This window comes from Marmota marmota, unplaced genomic scaffold (genome assembly GCF_001458135.2).
Source record: "Marmota marmota marmota unplaced genomic scaffold, marMar, whole genome shotgun sequence".
Lineage (NCBI taxonomy): Eukaryota > Metazoa > Chordata > Mammalia > Rodentia > Sciuridae > Marmota > Marmota marmota.
The window spans coordinates 29,843,218-29,863,277 of record NW_026000242.1 but is presented as its reverse complement, the minus strand read 5'-3'; positions in this window follow the sequence as shown (position 1 = coordinate 29,863,277).

Genomic DNA, 20,060 nt, shown 5'->3' with positions numbered 1-20,060 from the left:
TTTGGAAATCTCTGATAAATGTTCAGGTTCATCACATACAAGTCCAACATTTCATTGAATAGTAGAACAGAATGAAGCCAAGTGTCCCACCACTCTCTAACAAGGATTGCCTTTTAACCAGTTTGCAATAACATGCTTCTTTTTATTTCCTGTGAGACCTCACCAGAGCATTTCTAATGAATGTATTTCTTCCAACATTCTGTTTATGATATACACATCTTTCAAGATGATAGAAACTTTTCTACAATGGTCTCCACATTCATCTGAACCTTAATCAGAATCATTTATTTTATGGTGAAATAAATAATTTATATTTTACATGAAAATATGTTCTTAAATTATTAGTAAATGTTTAAGTATCAGGTTACAAAGTAGTATGTAATAAATTGATTATAAATTATAGATTATAATAAATCTATATGAGAATTTATGGATGTATACCAACATGAAATTATAAAATAATCATAAGCATTGATCATAAACTATACACCATCAATTTGCTTAGAATATCACATTAGTATTTCAGCAACAAGTAGAAGAAAACTGGGAGTCTATTTATACATAATGAATGAATCTGTGTACACCTAATGAATGAATTGTGCAGCTAAAATTAATATTCAGGAAATGCTACCTCCCAAAAAAAAATCTATGTGCTAAATTTGTTTCAAGGATCAGATACATTCATAATTATTTTGTATGTCTTGTGCATTAAAAAAAAACCCTGTAAAATATAAAACAACCACAGAAAAGTCTTTCAAACAGAAACTTTCGCATTACCCCTAAATTCCAACTTTTTGAATATGGGTCCACTTTCAAATAAGACTTGGGTGATGGAAAAAATATATGAAGAAAAGTTATGTTCAAATTTTCAATACTAATTATTCTAGATTGTCTAAACAATATTTGAGTGTGTATTAAATATTTTGAACATATCATAATTTTGATGACTACATAAATATGTCAAAAATTTCCAAACCTGAAATATACTTAATAGAACTCCGCCTTGTCTATGTTAGGGGAATTCAAACATGCTAAAACTTATTGGTGTGGATATGAGGTCTTAATTATCACGCAATTGAAAACTGACCATGGTATCTATATTGGACATTCACTAGAAAGTGTATATTGATGCTTAGACAAAATTCAGGCATGCGGATTTAAACTAGAATGGACATGATGTGTCAGAGAATCTTCCACAGGAACTATGTAATTATATTTCATTTTTTTGATTTGTCCAAATTATTTTTCTAGGTCTTTCATATGTTTCTAAACATATTGTATTTGTTATTTGAAATAGAATTGTAATGAAATAATAAAGATTGTATGAAATAATGAAAATTGTAAATTTAAAAAAACAAATATATTTGAATTTGGATTTAATGTGCAAATTGTATTTTTTATTTAAAATTGTGTTCTTGTAATGTGGGCCCAGGTTAGCAGTACCAACCTTTGTGATGGATTTAATTTAATTTTTTTTGTATATTTGGTTATAAGTTTTTAAAAATTGCTATGCCCATACAATAAATATTTGACTAAAATATCTATATCTTTTTTACTACATTATTAAATGTTAATATCAAAAGTGAAAGTATTCTCTAAAAAAAAAAGGAACAAGACAAGGATGCTCTCTTTTACCACTGTTATTCAACATCGTCCTTGAAACTCTAGCCAGACCAATTAGACAGAAGAAAGAAATTAAAGGGATACAAATAAGAAAAGAAGAACTCAAACTATGCTTATTAGCAGATAACATGATTCTATACTTTGAAGATCCAAAATATTCCACCAGGAATATCCTAGAACTCATGAATGAATTCAATGAAGTAGAAGGATACAAAATTAGAACTTATAAATCAAATTCATTTAAATACATCAGTGATAAATCTGCTGAAAGTGAAATTAGAAAAACTATCCCATTCACAATAGCCTCAAAAATATAAAATATTTGGGAATCAATTTAACAAAACAGGTAAAAGATCTCTACGATGAAAACTATAGAACACTAAAGAAAGAAATTGAAAAAGGCCCTAGAAGATGGAAAGATCTCCCATGCTCCTGGATAGGCAGAATTAATATTGTTAAAATGGCCATTCTACCAAAAGTACTATACATATATAATGCAATTCCTATTAAGTTTCCAATGATGTTCTTCATAGAAATAGAAAAAGCAGTTGCTGGGAGCCATTAGCCAAGTAGGTATGACAATTTCCTTGCCAGCGTACCCCATGTTGCTGACATTTTGCAGTGACATTGAATGTAGTTGACCTTGCTCAAGGACCAGGGCGGATTAGGGTGTTCCCGGTTTAACATAATCGTGTTTAGGGCGTTCCCAGTTTAGGTTCCAGGTTTAAGGTTTAAGATTATTCCTGCTGGGAATAGGGCGTATCCTGCTGCCTAAGTTCCCCTTGAGTTCTCACGGGATTCAGACAGTATATTTTGGGAGACAGAAGCCCAGTGAAGGTGAATTTGGGAGAGAACGTGGATTTGGGCAGAGAACGTGGATTTCCCCAGAACGTGATTGTAGACGGCTGGTGTGAGTTCGGGAATAAAGAGTTGCTGTTTGAATCTACAAGCTGTGTGGTGGCTCCTGATTGTGTGCCCAGCCAGACTGCGGCAAGCAGTCATGAAATTAATTTGGAAAAATAATAGACCCAGAATAGTGAAATCAATCTTTATCAAAGTGAAGCAGGGAGCATCACAGTACCAGACCTTAAATTATACTACAGTGCTATAGTAACAAAAATGGCATGGTATTGGCACCAACACAGACATGTAGACCAATGGTGTAGAATAGAAGACACAGAGACAACATAAATAGGGTTATCTCATACTAGATAAAGGTGCCAAAAACATACCTTGGAGAAAAGATAGCCTCTTCAACAAATGGTGATGGGAAAACTGGAAATACATATCTAGCAAAATGAAATTAAACCCCCATCAGAATCATATTTACCTCCCATGTTTCTACCAATGGTTTCTTCGAGTAAATGTAAGTTTTTTGTTTTTTTTTTTAAATCAAGTGCCTGAAAATTATTTCAGCCTTTCCCATCAATCAATTCCAGAGTCACTTTTATATAAAATATACATATGAATACTTAAATGTATATGATATGTATATAAATGTGTCTATGTATATTGAGATATATATCAATTTGCCTAAATTTGAATATATATCTTACATATAAGTATATTATGATAGAGATGTAGAACTAAGAATATAAATGATGCAAATATATCAAGGAGATATAGTTGAAAAATCAGACATAACCCCTCATATTTATGATGAATTGGCTTTTGACAATCATACTAAGACAATTAAATGAGGAAAAATAATCTTTCCCTGATATGATTAAACAGAGGGGTGCTTTACCACTGAGCTACATCCCTAGTTCTTTTATACATTTTTAAAAAATTTTGAGACAGGGTGTGTCTAAGTTGCTAAGGGTCTCACAAAGTTACTGAAGGAAGCCTCAAATTTGTGATTCTCCTTTTTCAGCCTCCTGAGTAGCTGGTATTACACATGTACACCAATGTGTCTATTAAGAATTTTTTTATATAAATTGTTGCTTGATCAGCAGAATAGCCATGTGAAAAAAAATGTTAGGCTCCCACCTTTACTACTTATAAAAATGATCTCAAAATGAGTCTCAGCTCTAAATGTATTACCTGAAAATATAAAATTCTATGAAGAAAATGTAGGTGTAAAAATGTGGTCTGGTGTCAAGTAATTTTTTTCCTTGTATAAGACACCATCAAACAAAGTAACTGGACTTAAAAGTAGTATTTTTGTGTTGAGAACTATGCTATCAAGAGAGTGAAAAGTCAACACACAAAATGGAAAAAGTTATTTTCAAATACATATCTCGAATAAGGGATTTGTGTCAAGACTATGCCAAAAATTTTTATAATAAAATAATATGTAGACAAGTGACCCCTTTTAAAAAGTGAAGAAATGATAGGGATAGAAATTTCTCCAAAAGGACATACAAGTGACAAAGAAATATATGAAAACTTGCTCAATATTATTAGTCATCAGGGAAAAGGTAAATCAAAAAACACAACAAGAGAACTTCACAACAACTAGGGTAGTGATAGTCAAAAAGGCACAATAAAAAGTGTGGGTGAGGATGAGAAGAAATTGAAAACTTCAAACATTGCTGCTAGGAATGTAATATTTTGCAGCTGCTTTGGAAAACAGTTTGGCAGTCCTTCAAATGTTGACTTAGAGTTACCATATGATCCAGTGGTTCTGCTCCTAAGCATTTATACTCAAGAGAAATCACAGCTTATGTCCACACAAAAACTTGAAGATTAATATTTATAACGGTCTATTTATAATAGCAAAAACATGGAAACAACATAATTGTTCATCAGCTGATGAATGAATAAAATGCTATGTGAGGGGCTGGGGGGTATATAACTCAGTATTAGAGCATGTGCTTAGCAGGTGTGAGGCACTATAGTCAATTTCCAGCACCAAAAAACAAAGTTATATGATATATTTATACAACATAATATTATTTAGTAATACAAGAGAACATGTAATGTTAATACACCATAACATGGATAAATCTTGAGAACGTTATACTGTGAAAGAAACTAGCCACAAAATACCATATATTGCCTGATTCTGTTTACATAAAAGATCCAAAATAGGTAAATCACTATAAACAGTGAATTCTTAGTTTCCAAGAGAAGAGTGCAGGATTTCTTTTAGTGGTTATAAAATGGTATAAAATTAAATGGTGGCAAAGGTTTAATAATTTTATAAATATACTGAGTATTTTATACATTGTAAATAGGGAAATTTCATGAAGTTTTAATTGTGTATCAATTAAGTAATTAAAATAATTTGAACAAGAATACATTAATGATGCAGAAGTATTTTTAAAGTCCATAAATTAAAGGACATATTGCCATATTGAAAAAAACTTTGACAATTAGCCTTTACAGAATCTTTTTCAATCTGCTAAAGTAATTGTGTTATACTCTACACTGTCCACTGAAAATTTCTACTGAATTTCTTTGTTATGTAGTAATTTGCCTACTTCTTTTTCTAATCAATTTATCTATTTTTCATAGTATGTGCTATTTCTCTCAACTTGGCCTAATTTGCAAATTTCCCATACTATTTACACCATTCTAAAAGAAAGTCAAGTTGCTAATTAAATTGGATCTACTACAATTCTCATGACACCAGCCCAGACACCCCAACAAGGTGCATTTATATTTATCAATTCTTTTTGTTGTTCGTCTTTGATCAATTTTCTCTCTGGCATCTTTCTATGAAATTGACTTTATTTTTAGAAAATAGGAGAATATAAAATGTCTCTATTGATTATTATATAAAAGGATAAATAGGATTCTTTTGAACATTTTAAAATTAATTACTACACTTTCTACAGTCCATTTATATTATACTAGGTTATTGGACTTAGTGGCTAATTTGGATTTAAACATTAATATTTTAGAACACCAGGGTTAGTTGGGAACTTAATCATACTATATGAGATATTCAGGCACATAAATTATGTGTGTGTGTATATAAGAAGATACTTACTCTAATCCTTCAAATCCTTCATTTTTTTCTCAAATGGGAGAGAATGACTTGTCAGTTACTCAGAGTGAACAGCATCAAGAAGACTTCCCATCTCAATTTTCACCTTCAGCTCTGATTCACTTCAAAATTACTAGATCATTGAGGTGGTAGCAATTATGGAGCTTGATTAATTAATATTCCAAATCCCAAGTATATGGTTCTATGGGCTGGGAAAATTAAATAAACAGACACCAGCAAAGAGGGATTGCATTAAGATATCAGTTTCATAAACTGCAGCGCAGATATCCTAATTAAGCAGCATTGGAGAATGCTACAAGGCCTTCCTCATTGAGCTGAATACTCACACACCTAATGGAAGGCATGTGTTTGACGAAAAGCAGTCTCCCAATACTAATGGTGTCTGCTGCAAAGGGAACAGAAATACAGATGGCCAACTGGGGTAAGCAGTGATAGCAAAACCATATTTACTCCAAGTAATTCGAATAGGTCCAGGATTTAAAGAATAAGGTCCCAAAGGCCAGAAAATGATTTACCTCTGCTCCGATTTCATCAATCTGAAATGTCAATCTTTTTTTTGTGAAATCAACAGAACCAATGAATGTAGAGAAAGCCTGGAGGTGCCTTCCAACACTATTGTCTTTACAGAGTTGACAGAGATGCCCTCCATCTCTACCGACTTCATTGGAAATAAAATTTAGGCTAATCAGGAGATCCTTCCTCTTCCCCACAGCAGAACAGTCGTAGGAACTCACCAACTATTTGGTCAGTGCTGTCTGCCTCATTACAATGCCTTCAAAATTCAGGCAGTATTTATAAAGTTATAGCCCAGTGAACTGAGGAAACTGTCCTAGTATATTCATTCTCTCCCCTCACCTCATAATTTTAATTTGTCCCTTTATGGATATCAAGACACTGACTTTTTGCTCTCTCACTTTATTTTTATTTTCTATCATTGACATTGCCTCAGCTTTATATCTTTTACCCAAGAGGCATATTGCAGTTAATCTTCACCTCAACTCAGACTTCTGGGACTTCAGTCCAAATCCATGGCCTGAGATTTTACTAATCCAGGAAAGGAGACTAGAAAACTGTGTTTGTCTATTCTCAAATTCAAATTGATTTAATATTTACATGTCACAGATACCACATTATGACTACTGATGTCTCTCAACAGTCCTATTAAGTGAGATTTTTCTTAGTAGCATTGATTATGAGAGATAATATTTACTGTTTTTCATTTGTCAGTCTTGTTCTAATTGTTTTATGTATAAACATTGTCCTTACACTAAATCTATGAGGTTTGTGTCATTTAAATCTTCATTTTGGTTATAAGGAATCTAAACTAAAAAAGTTAAGAACTCTTTCAAAATTGGGGTAGTAAATGACAAAACTTGAATTTGATCCAGGAAGGTTTCCTCAGATGGCAACGGTAATGTTATGGGAATTGAGTAGCTACACCATCTTCATAATTGACAAAGTCTGCTCCAGAATTCACACACAAGACTTTCTTTCACCAGGGTCTCTTTTCTATCACATTTTAGTGCACAATTAATGAGGAATGAGAAATATAAAGCAATATAATCATATATTTTTCTTAATAATAGAAATATTTAAATCACAGATTAAAAATAGTTCAAACTAAATGTGAGAAATTCATAGACTGTAATCATCATTCATTTGTGCTCCCAGTTTCTCAACTCAGACTTTAATTAATTCATAGTGACCCCATCAACAGCTCCATCAACATTTAACAGTTTTAAATACAAGTGTATGGAAATAGATAAAGTTTAAGACTTCAAATGTTATTATATTTTAATAAGTAATTTTAAATTCTTAATTTAGATGTCTGAGGCATAGCAGTGGGAAATTTTTAGCATATAAAGCTCCTGGGGATAAGCCAGAGGATCCACTAAGAAGCAAGTGCATGTTACTGGCTGGCAAATAGCACGGAGGGCTCTGCTTACCTGAAACAGACTGTGAGTTGTGACTTCAACTCCTGATTTCCTGAATGTGAAATGGATGTTCCCTTCCAATGCCTCATGTAAATAAATGCTCATATCTTCCCATTACAGCTAGACAACAAATACAACCTGACACTAAAGACAGAAGATCTGCCCAGGTTCTCCAGGTACTATTTGATTCTTACAACTCACCATGCTTCGCTCTTCCCAGACATTCATGCAGTGCTTTCAGAATGGAGCCAGAAGGAAAAAATGGCACAGACTTACTTTGTCTTTCTCATGTGAACCATTCACACTGTGTTCCATGACCATACTCAAGCTGTATTTCTTAGTTACATTATCTCAGTTTATTAATGGCAATTCTATGTAGAAAATATATAAAACTCTTCCTAAGATCAAGATAAAAAGTTAAATCTCATCAATATTCCCCATTCTACTTATCTGTCTGGTTTCCTTAGTCTTCATTGTGGAGAGAATAATGACAATAATCTTTGTCATGCAATCATTCCCTCATTTATATTATTAACCTTAAAACTATTACATATCTGTCAATCATTTTGAGCACATTCTATGATGACTCTGATCATAATACCTAAAAGAATTCAACATTCACTGGTGGGTCCTGAGTGATTATACTCCAAAATCTTGCATTGCATCCAGGGACCTAAGTGCGCAGATACCTTTCTGCAAGAGTCTCCATTTTACTATTTATTTATTTATATATTTACAGGATTAAACTCAGGGACACTTGGCCACTGAGTCTCACTCCTAACCCTATTTTGTATATTTTGTGTTGTATTCAGAGACGGAGTCTCGCTGAGTTGCTTGGTGCCTCGTTTTTGCTGATGCTGGCTTTGAACTTGTGATCCTCCTTCCTCAGCCACCCCAGCTACAGGGACTACAGTCATAAGCCACTGTTCTCAGGTCCCATCCATTTTATTCCACTTGGAAATCCACTCATCTCTAATCACATGTCTAGTACCACACTTCACTCATCATCACTGTGTCTTATAAATAGGAACTCTTCATCTTAAGTCATATGAGAATCTCTAATGGATGAAAGGATATCAAAGGTGTCTTCTTCACTTTATACACTCTACTCCAGTTATCATAGTGCCTAATATCTACAGTTCTCTAAACAGATAGTTATTGATTTAAATCAATAGAAATGCTTAGCTCAGTATAAACATTTTTATTAACACCCACTGATGTGTAGAGAACACAAAGAAATTTGTAGAGATTTCAAACAAAAATAAATTTGCTTTCCACAATAGATTGGAATGGATAAATGTATGGGAAGAAAAGAGGGCTGAAAATTGTAATACTAAACTGCCATGATTATGGTATATAGAAACGGTAGATATATTTTATATTACACAGAGCTTAGAATATCATATGAATGGAAAATTTTGAGAAAATGAAATTTAAAGGTAGAAGATGAGACAAGCTTCTCAAAATGAATAGGAAAATGAAGTGCATAGACTGAGAGGAGGATGATTGCACGGCTGGAATATTCAGAGCAAATGCATTGCCAATCCACTTTCAATCAAGGTATGACATAGACTACTACCTTGACAACTAAACTTGGCAAAAACACTTCTCTCTCTCAGTCTGAAACTAGTGCATAGTTAAGAATATTAACTCAAAGTCACAGTTGCTTTTATAAAATGCCAACCCCTTTCTCCAGTAACCATTTCTTCCTAACCCCCACACCTTCTTATTTAAGTCTACTTTTTTCCTTGTCCACAATTTTGTATTAAACACTTATGAAGATAAATATTTAATATTCAATGGCAACTGCTTTCCTGAAATAATGAAGCCTTAGAAGTAGATTAAACACTCTAGAAAATATGTATTCTTTTCAAAAAATAAATATGAAAACCAAAAATTCAAATAAAATATTTTAGCTGAACTAAAATGACCACAAATGCTGCCCAGTATCTTATTTTTTATTCTAATACATTAGAATTTTTGTTTGCCTAAGACTTTGAACTCATACATAGTATTGTTTTCTCATATTACTTTTTTCTTAAGTTTATCTCTTCATGTTTTGACACCTTTTCAGAATTCAGTTCCCATTACACCTGCTAAAGGATAGAATTCATGATGCCACACCCTGCCATCAATTGATGCAAATACAGTGGGACCTCAGCCACAAAAACAGATTATTTTTCCCCGTGAACTCATCAGAACTTTGGAACTAGGATTTCATGGAGTTCTGGATCAGGGATAACTATAGGTTAACCAAAGAAGAGAATATTTCTCTGGAAATAGACAAGAATAAAATAGGCATGTGAAGAAAAAGAGAGATGCAAAACTATGCAACCTGAAAAACAAAGAGACGATCAAACATCTTGCCGCCATCTCCAAGCATACAGAAGGCTCTTTATTTTCTTGGAAACTATAATACATTTCATATGAATATTTCGTCTTTCCTCCACTTTTGTTATTATACCACCACACTAAGCTCTGTAATCTATTAATCCCAACCCTTAACCTTCTCAGTTTTGTCTCATTTTCTTATTTATTCTACTTGAATTCCAAGGTCATTAAAAAATAAAACCTTTAATTTTCACAAAGTGTTTTATATCTCTCTCTTACCCTAACTTTGCCAGACTTATTTTGTTAAAACTTCATTGCTGATTTAATCCAAGTTTCTGGCTGTTCCATATACATACCATGCAGGTAATTATAGCTAAAGAGAAACTCACATCCATGTTGTCTGGACCTACATTAATGTATGTGCTACTGAAATCAAATGAGTCTTGAGGGTACTTAATGATTTTACTACATTTTCCTGGATCATTTACACTTGCAACCTCAATATGATGATTGCATACTTTCTATCTCCCCTGATTTCCAGTTTTCATTCTTCTATTCTTCACCTTCACTCTCAAATGACAATATTCCTTGTAATAACCTTAAAGTAAGACAACTACCAGAAAAATTCCATAAACTTATACATCTAACTCTTAAAATCTTCTTTCTTCCTCCTGACATGGAGGAAATTTCTTGTAATTCTAAGATGCAAATTTAGTTTGTGTATTGTCTCCATTATCTTCTCAACAACTCAAGACCTAATAACTTCATATATACTTGTACAACTTTTTATCTTCAGCCATTCTTGTCTCTGATTTTTAGATGTATATCTATTCCTATTCTCAGTATCTTCACGGCTCATCAGGAGAAGCAACTCCTTCTCATCCTTCTCATATAGTCCATGGCAGCAGCTCACTGCTTTCCACTGTTCTCTTTCTGCTCTGAACTGCTATGATTTCTTGCATCGATGATGGCATTAGCTTCCTCACTCTCTCCTTGGAACTGCTGTCTAAAACAGCCTCAGTGATGCTTCTAAGATATAAATCAGGTCATGACAATATTTGCCTTAAATCATCCAATGGTTCAATGTCTTCCTATTGACCCACAAGACCTTCTGTGACCCAGTTCTTGTCACTTGTTTGATCTCCCTTCCCGTCACTCTTTCCCCCCGGCTATTCATCTCTAGCCACTCTAGCCCTCTCTTTCTAGATCTCATTGTGCATGTATCTACTTTATATTCTTTGCATTTACTATACTCTCCTAACCGGAGTTCTCTTGCCCTAAATATCAGCTGGGTCACCACCTCCTTTTCTACAAGTATTTTTAAAAAGTATTGATTCAGGGACTTTACCAGCACTTCCTGGTTAGCTGTAGGCTGACCATCCATCTAACATGCTTCACACTGTTCTAATTTTAGCACTCAGTCCCACATCCCAAGTTCCCCCTGAATTTTGGTCACAGTTGATGTTCTTCATAGCCCTCATCTTCATCTATTCTCACCTTCATCTATTCTTTTACCTATCCTCTTGCTTTTATTTTTTTGATAGCATATTTTACTATTTTTTCATATCTAATAATTAATTTGCTTCATATTTTTATTTGTCCCTCTCTTCCTATCATTGAAATATTCATAAGGGAAGGAATTTTAGTATCTTTTGTTCAGTTTTGTCTTCCCTGCAACCTAGAATAGTGCTTGTAGTGAAAAACCTTTAAATGTTGTTGAAGAAGTAAATAGATATGTGAATAAAATAGAAATAGTTCCCATTGTTCCTGTTTGGTTAAACAAGGATAACTAGATTTCTCTTCTTTGCAACTGAATGAACTTTAAGATTTTCCTAATCCTCTGTGTTTGATAACAAACATTAAATTGTTTATTATGTCTCTGCTTCAGGTCTCATATTTCTCTGAATCAAATGTATCTTTAGCTTCTGTTCTGTTTATTTATAACCCCTTCTCAGTGAGGAGCTTTTCTTTCTTGTTTTTTTTTTTTTTTAAGAGGGAGGGAGGGAGAGAGAGAGAATTTTATTATTTATTTTTTAGTTTTCGGCAGACACAACATCTTTGTTTGTATGTGGTGCTGAGGATCGAACCCGGGCCGCACGCATGCCAGGCGAGCGCGCTACCACTTGAGCCACATCCCCAGCCCAGTGAGGAGCTTTTCCATCACACAATTAAGAACTAAGAGATCACATGATACTACATAGATAAGCTTTCTTAAAACAAGACTAAAAGAGAGGTAGATTGTCATAGGCTGACTTGCATCCACTCAAATAAATATATTAAAGTGCTAACTTCCATACTTCAGAATAAACATATTGAAGATAGGTCCTTTAAAGAGGTAATCAAGGCAAAGTGAGTCATATGTGTTGACTTTAATCCTTTATGACTGGAGTCCTTGTAACAAGGACACAAATACAAGGGCAGACTGTGTGAACACACCAGAGCACAGACATCTACAAACCAAGCAGAGGCCTTATGAAAACCAACCCAGTTGACACCTTGACCTTAGACTAATAGCATGCAGAAATATGAGAAAATAAATAAGCTACACAGTTTGTGGTACTTTGCAATGGCCACCATAGAAAACAAACATAGAGGCTTATTTGAGAATAATGGGGGAAATTTAGGTTTTAAATTCTAAAAATAGAAAACTTGAAGGTTAAATCTTCCTGGTAACATTTTCACATTCTGATATACAGAAACCTTCAAACAGTATTCTGTGTGTTCTGAGTGTGTGTGTGTTTGTATACCATAAAATATGACTTTTGCGGCAATAATACTAATTTCCAAGGTGGCTGTACTTAATGAAACATGGCTTAATATTAACATTGAAATTAGTATTTACAACAATATTATTAGGCACCTGTCTATGAAAGTTATTTTATTATTGAATTAAATGTCATTTAAGAGGAATTTTATGTCACTATGTGATTAATAACCATAGTGATATTTTAATGAATAAATTGTTTTGTTTGCAAGCACTCAATTAGTTATGTTGAGGTATTACCTCTAGCTTTCTACTCATTAATAATAAGTGAAAATTTAAATGCTTTATTTACATGCTTAATAAATTAACTCACCTGTAGGTGTGTAGCAATCTGAATTTCTGGAACAGAAAATCAAAAGAACAGAGTTCCAACAATTCTAATTTGAGGAAAGTCAACGGTGTGTATTGAAACATCTTCAGTAGACTTAAACGTGTATTCCTTCCCTCCCCCAAGTTTACATAGGTATGCAGTTGTGATTGTATTAATTTTAAGGAAAAAAATAAATGCACTGAGGAATAGTTTACTCATTTGTTTACTAAGTTCCTACTGTCAGACACTAAATTGTAGTTTTTTACTGTTCTTTATCACCAATAGAATCATTCTTTTTTTAATTTAAAAAATTATCTGCTTTTGAATTTCTTTCAAATTTTTGTATATTTTTACTTCATTCCTTTCTTCCTTTATCTCATCTTTGCAGTATTATCAATTAGATTCCAATACTTGTTCCTATTGCTGAGCTCATGTTAAATGAATGAGAAAAGAAAAACTCTAACAATACATAAGGAAACTGAGGTACACAATGTAAAAGAGAAGAGAAATTATCTGGAATGTGCCAGATACTAATTTACGTTCTTTAAATGATTTATATCATCTATTCCATATCATTTCCAAAAGAGATATGGAATAGATGTAACTTTCATCTCTGTATCCACCCTTTTTCTTTTGCCTCCCAGCAAGCAAGACTCAGAGAAGTTAAAAAGTAGTAAAGGAAGGATCAAAGATTTCCATCAGGTCAGGATGATCTTAAGACTGTACTCTTGTTACTAAACAGGATGTCCCTCAAGTATAATGTGCTACATTGCACCTATCTTAGTTGCCTGTGTGTCCCCTTTGGCAGCCTATACCCCATAGGAACTAATTTCTCAACCTTTAAGTCTTTCCAATTCAAATTTCTGTCAAAAGAGATTACTTACTCTGGGTTCCTTGATGTTCTCTTAGCTCTAATCTTGCTTGGTAAGGTCTCTGAAGTTAGTCTCAAACATCTGTATGTTTTCTCTAGTAAATCTTTTATCTCTTTTGATCTGAGACATCAGACCCTCATGGCAAGCTTTGAGGATTCATTCAGCTATCCCCCTCACTGAATAAGGTAATCATTTATACCAATTTATTTCTATTTATCTTTCTATAGCCCTATGCTCTTAATTAAAACATGTACACCAGCACCCTCGGTTACTTAAACATCTCTGTTACTATTTGACCAGTCCTAAAGTCCCCTGAAGCAAAGCATCAATATACACTGGAGCTCAAAATGAGTTTTGCAAAATGTGAGTCTCTGTTTTTAACTTTTCCTCCTTTGGTCCACGAATACCATTATTAGAAAGATGCTGAAAGTTGCTTTATATCTCTTTCTCCTATATGCATTGGGCTATTTCTTTCCTCATTCAACATTTTCAATAAAAGATTCTTCAAAATTTAGAAGAAAAAAAATAAAACAGTGGAAAACATAACCTTCAAAAGACTTGCATTGGTTTGATTCTACTAAGAAATTCGTCTAGTGTATTCAAGTATCAAAGATAAGTTAAACAACATTTTGGTCATAAGAAACTCAAATCTCACATGCAAGACATATCATTAAGGATAATATGGGGTTGAAGGAGAATAGCTGTCTTAAGCAAGTGATTACAGTACCATGAAGGGGTACAGATATCTCTGCAGATCATACTTAAGATGCTCCACTAAAATGATTCTTCATACCCGTCATGAAAATGATAAAAGAAGCAGAGAGAGAGTCAGAACTAAGTCAGTAAAAATCAGATCCACTCAAATTTATTTGAAATTATGTACAAGTGCTCTTCTGGATAAGGGACAGTATAAGATTTGCATTCAGGAAAACTGAGCTAGAATTCTAGCTCCATGCATGACCTACAAGAACTTTGGAAAATTTCTTAATCACTAAGTCATGATTTACTCATTATAAAATCAATAATTCTTATTATTTTATTGAATTGATTAATACTAAGGATTAATCAGAGGAATATATTCTGAAAACTCAGTGCATAGTGGTATACTGAAGGAGTTTGGACAAGTTACTCAACTTCTCTTTCAGTTTCTCATCTGTACAATAAAAACCAAAATGGAATTTTCATGAAAATTATTATTATGAAATAATTTTATATATGTATAAAAGTCAAGCACAACAAACCTTTCCCTCAATCCACAAAGATGACTTTTTTCACTATCTTACTTTTGGTTTTACTTTTGTGAGGTGAAGGAACCAATCTTTCTCACTTTCAGCCTTTTACCTAGTCTTTCTTAATGATCTAGATAATTTAAACCTAAAGATTTCTTTGGCCCATCACTTTCTAGCACTTGATCACACTTTATGTTTGATCCTCCTGTCCATATTAACTATCACACAGACAGCCACTAGATTGAGGTAAGATCAGTAAGGCAAGGGCTTTTCATACCTGTTGAGCTCTATAAATCAACAGCCTAATTCATAATCCCAACTAAAACAAACTTATACATGGTTTTTACAAGACAAAATGAAAATATAGTCATATGTAGTTTTTTTATTTGAATTTGCACCTATTCTCTATTGTTGCTTACTCAAATTTTTTCAAAGCATTTTTGGAAAAATAATATTCCAATTAATCCACTATTTAAACATGTGGTGTGAGTCTTCCTTCAACCTAAATTTTTCAAATATAGCATGAGGTTAATGATACCATGTATTCTTCAAAGGCTATTTTTTACATATTTTTAATATTATAATTCAGAAGCTAGAAGATGAATATTATTGGCACAAATGAAGGAAAATCGCTTCTGCTAGATAATTTCTATATATCTGAGGATTCCTTTTTTACAGTGAAAAATAAAAATAACACCACCTACTCTTAATTTAATGTTTAGAAAATGCTTTACACTATGCTGAGTACTTTATATATATTATCTTAAATCATTACATACTTTTTGATCTGGCTACTATTTTCACTATTTTAGAGGTTGAGAAAAGTTTGCATAGTCTAGTTACTTGCCTAAGTTCACATAGTACCAAAGGCAAAGTACCAAAAACTGGCAGGCAAGAAACACTGTATTAAATGTTAATTTATAAATGCGATAAGAGTTTTATCTCAGTCTCCTCCACTTAATTTCAGATTTACACATTAAACAATCTCCTCATTATTTTCACTTGGATATCTAAAATACATGTCACAGTCTTATGTCCAAAAGTGAGCATTTGCTACTGTCCTACTTGTACATCTATCCCTTTGGTGAATGATACTCCAATGCCACCATTGTTCAGGTGGAAAATGTGGAAACTTGGAAAAGAAACTTCTTGTTTTTCCTCTACTCTCACACCATAACCACCAGAATATTTCCGTGACCCTAAAAAGTATGAGGATTTCTCTCTACCAGCAAGCAAGCAGTTTTGCAGCAGCAGAACTGTCTTCTAATTCAATTTCATTCGGACACAATTTACCCTGATAGGTCAGATTCTGCAGTTAAGGGCTCAGGCCCAAGACCAATCTTCAACTCCTTGCTTAAGATGCAAACCCCTCGTTGTTTTTCCTGTACTTCTGATCAACAAACCTTACACCTATGTTCACATAACCCCCTCTTGGGTTTGAGTAATTTGCTTGAGCAGCTTATGAAACTCAATGAAACACATTTATCAGATTTTAATGTAGAATATCACAGATGATATTAAAATCATACAGATGAAGAGATTAGATTGAGGTTCAGAGTCTTCATGCTCTGTGAGTGCCATCTTCCAAGAGCCTCCACATTTCCAGATCTCTGGAATTTGTCCAAACCTGACCTTTCAGGTTTTTATGGAGACCTAACTGCACAGGCATGATTGCTTACAGACCAAGTGAGATAACTCAGCAAGGCCTGTCTGTTTACACTCTTCAGCATTACCTCCTCAAGGATGTGGAACAGGACAGTTGTGGCATGAGGGAGGGACTTGGTATCTACAATCTAAGGGTAGGTCAGAGAATTTCTTTATGTCCAGCTCCAAGTCAGAATGGACAATGGAAATTACATTATATGTCCCATTCTGGGAAGAGATATTTGTTTTTATGGCCTGCCCTGTGAAGGGAAATGTAAGCCAGGAATCATGAATGGAAAAAAAAAAAAAAAAATATATATATATATATATATATATATATATGTACAGATGTATATAATATCATAATATATACTATGATATCAAAGACATTTTTCTCTCTTATCCCATATTCAAATCATATTAAATGGCTGTGACTTGAAATATTTCCTAATTTAAGTTCTACTCTTTCCCTCTACCACTACTGCCCTAGTCCAGGCTGGATTTCATATGTCCTACTTCTATAGTCTTCTAACTAATTTCCTTACTCATATCCTCACCTCCTAATGCAACATAACCCATCAAGTATATGTACAGTTCTTGCAAAATTGGAACCAATATCTTATAAATTCAATACTAAAGGAATAGCCTGTAAAATAAATATAAAAGGACATCTATATACTGCTAAGAAATAATCTCTAATAAATTGAGTTAATTGAGAGGAGTACAGAACCATATAAATGGTATAAAAGATAATGGCACGAATATTTGTATGTGTTGGTTTCTCTTTTCAAAATAAACACCTAAGTATAAACAAACAAATGAAAATTACCTAAATAAAAAGAGGGATCAGAATGAAAATATTAAGAATGGAAACAAAATTTCTCTAAATATCTCTTGGTACGTAGTTTTGAATTTGGAATAATCTAAAGGTGCACAAATTTAAAAAGAATATTAAAATCAAGAGATAAAAGATATCATCATTAAATGTAACTGCCAACAGAAATGAGTGAATCTCATTGTATAGCAAGCTGGTGACATAACTATGTAAAAATAAATAATTTTAAGTGTCTTAAAAATATGGTATTTAAATTATACTTTCGAAGTATAATATATCCAAAGGACAAATAGAAATTCCACTCAGGAGTTATATTTTGAGTAGTAATATTAGTATTTTGAAACTGTAAAGCACTCTTAAAAATACTATACCTTATTCAAATGTCAGAACCAAGATTTTTTAGTTGACCCCAAAGAGTTATAAGCATAATATAAATTAAGTAGAAAACAACAGTTTTGAATTTCACTTTTATATACAATCATTTGAATTCTTATTTATTTCTTAAAATACTTATTCCCTAATTCTTGCCATTATGAAAAACAATTAACAATGATGAAGCTTTAGTGATTAAAAATTATCAGCTGCTTGGGAAATTAGCTAATTCCTAGATTGGACAGGTATGATATGAAGAGTTTTCATTATGCCATAAAGCAAAGGAGGTCTCAAATATGAATGAGGAAGTATCAAAAAGACAAGACTCAAAATATAAGGGTTCTCTAAAAACTGAATTTTCTCTACATCAGGAGTGATAGTGATTACAATAAACTAAAACATACTGAACACATAAAAATCCACAAATTCATAATGATATTCAAAGGAGACACACATATACCATTGCTGATAAAAGAGAACAAACTCATTTATGGAAAAAAAAACGGCCATTCAAGACAAACATTTCAGTGTTTATTTGCCTTTGTAGTGCAAACTGTATTTAAAGGGAACAATAGTATTTGACATTTAGAGAAAATTATTTTATACACAATTTAATCTAATAATTATAGAAAGAACAACAGAATTAGAAAATTGCCATTTAGCAAATTCTAATGAAACATTTGATTGAGGAAAAAAATATGAACGGATGATCAGATATCCTATTGATGGAGAACTTCACAGCAAAGGGATAAGGCTGGCACCACCCAATTGCACAGATCAATCATGGTCTCATTAATAGTGAGGCTACCAGATGCCCTGCACACGAAAGCACTTAGCCTCTTTCTTTTGGACAAAATCTAATCAAGCATTCTCAGCTCAATTCCAGTGTACAAAAAGAGTACAAAGGAGACATGACTTAAGTGACACCACAACAAGAAAGCAGACAAACCCAGCATGTGGGGTCTTCTGTAGGAGAAGTGAACAGATATATTCTACCACATCAATGGCAGCATGAAATGTGGTTGGGTGGAGGTTTTCGGGGCGGGGGGGGGGGTAATGCTTATCCACATAAAAAGAAGTAAAAAAAATATATAATGATCAAATACAATGTATGTAATTGGTTTTCAAATTCAGTCCAATTACAGTAGCTTGTAGTCATCAGTCATAGAAGGGAAATCTGAATATAAACTAAATAGTACATGATGCCAGGGAAATATTCATTTTATTGAATGAAGTATGACTTCATGGCTAAGAAAACTGTCTGTAATCTTTGGAGTATATATTTAGCAAGTACAGATGATACAATGTACCATCAACAGTTTTCCTTTAGACCAACAACAACAAAACTAAAATAGCAGAAAAATGAGATGGATGGATGAAACTGTAAGCACATCAAAATTTTAATAATTTCTGAATATGTATGTGTGTCTATTGTACTATTCATTCCACTTTTATGTTTAAATATTTTCATGTAAAACTGTATATAAAATTTTGGATTATTAAACTTTAGATTCTATCATCTAAATTCTCAAAAACCTCTAATGAGTTTGCCTTAGAGGGATGAAAGGGAAATCTAAAGTCTTTCCTATGCTAAGGGCACTCAGCTCCTAGTCTTGATTTTCAAACACCAGCTTGGCTCTATTTTACACTTGTTTCACTTTAGTGCTTGCTCGCTCTTATTTTATTCTGGTCTTTACTTCATTATCACCTTCTCAAAGTGTCCTTTCTCATTTATCTTATCTAAAACAGATTTGTGCCAAGCAATTATTTTCTATTTCCTTATGGCACTTGTCACAATGTAGCATTATAATGAGCAGCATATTTGTTTGTTTATGTTTTAGTGTCTGTTTGCCTGCTAGAAGATACCATCTATAAGAAGATTAATCTGTCTTGTAACCACCGTATCCCCACTGGCTGGAACTGCATGCATTACAGATGCTGCATACATAATAATTTACTAAATAAGTGTATTTGAAAATGTAATGCCAAATGCTATTATATCATTAAATAAGAAAAAATATTGTTTCTTAACAATGACTGATGTGAGGTAATAACATTTGAGAAATATATCTGGTTAAGGCCCAGTGTTATATGATAAACAAGTTTTGTTCACCTCAAGATTTAATCTTTGGGGACACAATTCTAACTTTACCTGGTAATATTACTATTTATTCATTAAAGCCTGATCACA